The following is a 3,916-nucleotide window of genomic DNA, read 5'->3' as shown; positions in this document are numbered from 1 at the left end:
AACAAAGTCTTATTTTATGATGTGATTAAGGTTTATTTTTACAGGGGCGCCTGGGTGGCTCAGTGGGTTAAGCCACTGCCTTCGGCTCAGGTCATGATCCCAGGTCCTGGGTTCGAGCCCCACATCGGGCTTTCTGCTCAGCAGGGAGCCTGCTTCCTCCTCTCTCTCTGCCTGCCTCTCTGCCTACTTGTGATTTCTCTCTGTCAAATAAATAAATAAAATCTTAAAAAAAAAAAAAAAAAGGTTTATTTTTACAAATGAAATCTAAAAAATACTTAAAAGTAGTTCCACACTTCTTAAAGGGAGCATATTTATAATTCTTAAATTTAAATTTCTATTTTAAGGGGTACCTGGGTGGCTCAGTCTGTTTTGGCTCAGGTCAGGATCCTGGCATCCTGGGATCCAGTGGGGAGTCTGCTTCTCCCTCTGCCCCTCTCCCTGCTCATCCCTCTCTCTCTTGTTCTGCACTCTCTCTAATAAATAAAAAAAATTTTTTTAATTAAAAAATGAATTTCTGTTTTAGTTATATATAATATTTCAAATGTACAGAAATACAAAGACAATAATACAACTCCATTTCCAAAGTTAACATGTTTGTTTCATCTCTTTAAAAATTAAGTATAGGGCGCCTGGGTGGCTCAGTGGGTGAAAGCCACTGCTTTCGGCTCGGGTCGTGATCCCAGGGTTCTGGAATTGAGCCCCGCATCAGGCTCTCTGCTCAGCGGGAGGCCTGCTTCTCTTCCTCTCTTTCTCTGCCTGCCTCTCTGCCTGCTTGTGATCTCTGTCAAATAAATAAATAAAAATCTTAAAAAAAATAAAAATTAAAATTAAGTATAAATTTTTAAAAATGTAAAAAATTAAATAAATAAAAATTAAATATACACCTAACCACTCTTCACCCCAAGCCCCTCCCTCCCTCCCTTAAGAAAACCTCTCTCCTGAAACTGGTGTACATTCTTTCCTGCATGTTTTTAGATTTCTACTACTTGGTTCAAAAGGTCTTAGTTCTCCTTCCTGCAGGGGGTGGGGCGCTGGTGACTGAGTCTTCAAACCTCTCACACACAGCTTCTGTGGAAGGATGGAGTGGATAAGTGCCATTATAGAGATGTGCTTTTGACAGCTGGGATGCAGGAAGGGAGAGTGGTAGAGAATTAACCCAGGGGAAAAGCAGTTCCACCTCAGAGAAGAGGACTTACTGACCAGGGCATAACTAGGGATGCAGAACTGACACCAGGCTGGACACAGTAGAAAGAAGCTAGAAGGGGGAGGAAAACAGCCCCTGGAGGTGTAGAACAAAAAGGGTATTAGGGGAGGCAGAGGAAGAGAGCTCCCATGAGCACACACTTTTGCTCCTCTGATCATCAGAAAGGATGTGGCTAGGTGTCCCCGAGACCTCTGTGAATGCAGTTTTGGGGTTACAGGTGTACCCCTAGGTGGGCCCAACTGCTGAAACCCCAGCATGCCAGACCCATTACCAGCCACAAGACCTGGCTACGTGGCTTTTACTTGGAGGAAGTAACCTGCTTTAGTTCCTCTAAAGCATTATACAGATCAGTCGGAGATGATTCAACTTTCCTGTTACAGGCATACCTCGGAGATATTGTGGGTTCCGTTCTCAGACCGCTACAATAAAACAAGTCAAATGAATTTTTTGGTTTCCAAGTGCATGTAAAAGTTATGTTTATACCATATTACAGTCTATTAAGTGTGCAAAGCATTATTTCTTTAAAACAAAAGTGTACATCCTTAATGAGAAAATCTTTATGCCTAAAAAATGCTAACCATCATCTGAGCTTTCAACAAGTCATAATCACTAATCACATATCACTGTACCAAACATAATAATGATGAAAAAGTTTGAAATACGGTGAGAATTGGGGCACCTGTGTGGCTCAGTTGGTTAAGGGACTGACTCTTGATTTCAGCTCAAGTCATGATCTCAGGGTCATGAGAGCAAGCCCCACCACGGACTCCGTGCTCAGTGGAGGGGGTCTGCTTATCTCCCTTCCCTTCTCTCTCTGCCCCTCCTCCCTGCTCTCTTTTTCTCTCTCAAATAAATAAATCTTAAATATATATATATATATAATTTAAAATATATAAATATATATGTGTATATATATATAGTGAGAATTACTAAAATGTGACACAGAGACACAAAGTGAGAAAATGCTATTGGGAAATGGCATCAATAGACTTGCTCAAGGCAGGGTTGCCACAAACCTTCCATTTGTAAAAAGCACAATAAAGTGAAGTACAGCAAAACAAGGTATGCCCCTATTACCCTTCCTCAATTTGGAGTTAAAAGATAAAATAGAAGGCACCCAGTTAAATTTGATTTTCAGATAAACAACATATACTTTTTTTTATAGTAAAAGTGTGTCTTAAATATTGTATGGGACATACTTTTACTAACAAGTTATTTGTTTATCCTAAAACCAGTTGTGAGTGTTCTGTATATTTACTGCTAAATCTGGCAACTCTACTTCCATTGAATTCCGGAAGGGTTTTTGTAGTCTTTGAAAAAGACTGGGTCAAAGAGTCCTCCAGAATAACATTAAGGAACATGAATGAACCTTTATCAAATGCTCAGTGGTTTAATTTAGGCTAAAACAACAAAAAACAGCAGTATGCAAAGACCATCTTATTTTTTTATGGTTTTATTGATATAAGTCACATACTGTAAAATTCACTTTTTTTTTTCATTTTTTAAAGATTTTTAAAAATTTATTTACGAGAGAGAGAGAGAAGTAGAGAGAAAGAGAGATCATGAGCAGGTGGGGAAGGGTAGAGAGAGTAGACTCTTTGTTGAGGTAGGGAGCCCGAGGTGGGACTTGATCCCAGATTCTGGGATCATGACCCACTCTGAAGGCAGATGCTTAACCAACCAAGCCACCCAGGTGCCCCGAGATTCACTATTTCTTTTAAAATTTTTAGTTAATGTATTAACTGTATTTGGCTGCAAATATATCTTTAACTCATAACTCCAGATCAAGAGTCCCATGTTCTACTCACTCAGCCAGACAGGCACCCTTAATTTTTTAACATTTTCAGCACCTCAAAAAAAGAAAACCAGGGCCCATTAATAATCCCTCCCCATTCCGGTCTCACTTCCTCGCCGTTCCCAACCGAACCCCCTGTCAACCACTTGTTAACTTTTTTCTTTCAATTACCTGTTCTGGACCTTCCATTCCATAAATGGAATCTACAAAATGAGGCTCTTAATTTTGTATGTTGTCAAGGCTCATCCATTCTGTAGCATCTATTAGTACTTTATATCAATAACATTCCTCTGCACATACATACATACCACATTTATCCTATCCATTCATCCACTGATGAGACATTTGGGTTGTTTCACTTTTTGACTATTATGAATAATGCTTCTAGGATAGAACATCCTTGTACAGGTTTTCACATGGAAGTGTGTTTTCATTTCTTTGGAATTGTTGGCGATATGGTAACTTTATGTCTAATATTGTAAGAACTGCCCAACTGTTTCTCAAAACAGCTGCAGCATTCTTAGTTTTCTTTTCTTTCTTTCTTAATTTTTTTTTCCCTTTGGTCTGTGTGTGTAATAAAGAATCTTCAGGGTTTCCTCGGTGTCCCGGAGGAGTGCCTGCTCCCAGGGCTCCTCCTTGGGGCGGGCTTCTGTGGGGCCCCAAAGTCATCCCACCAGTGCCCAGAGCGCTGGAAGTCCAAGATAGCGCTCTGCTGGAAACGTAGTCTGGCCTCCTGACTGGCTCCTCCCCCGCAGCGCTCGCCGGCTGGAGGAAAACAGACGCCTTGCTGAGGGCATGTGGACATTGTAGTTTTCTTCCTAGTCAGCCCTGCAGATAGTGCGTTAGGGAAAACTACAATCCCCAGAATGCGCCCCGAATACGGCAACCGAAGAGGCCATTCCGCGTGCAGTGCTCCC

Source organism: Lutra lutra, chromosome 8 (assembly GCF_902655055.1).
Source record: "Lutra lutra chromosome 8, mLutLut1.2, whole genome shotgun sequence".
In the NCBI taxonomy this organism is placed as follows: domain Eukaryota; kingdom Metazoa; phylum Chordata; class Mammalia; order Carnivora; family Mustelidae; genus Lutra; species Lutra lutra.
Note: the sequence above shows the minus strand (reverse complement) of the source record.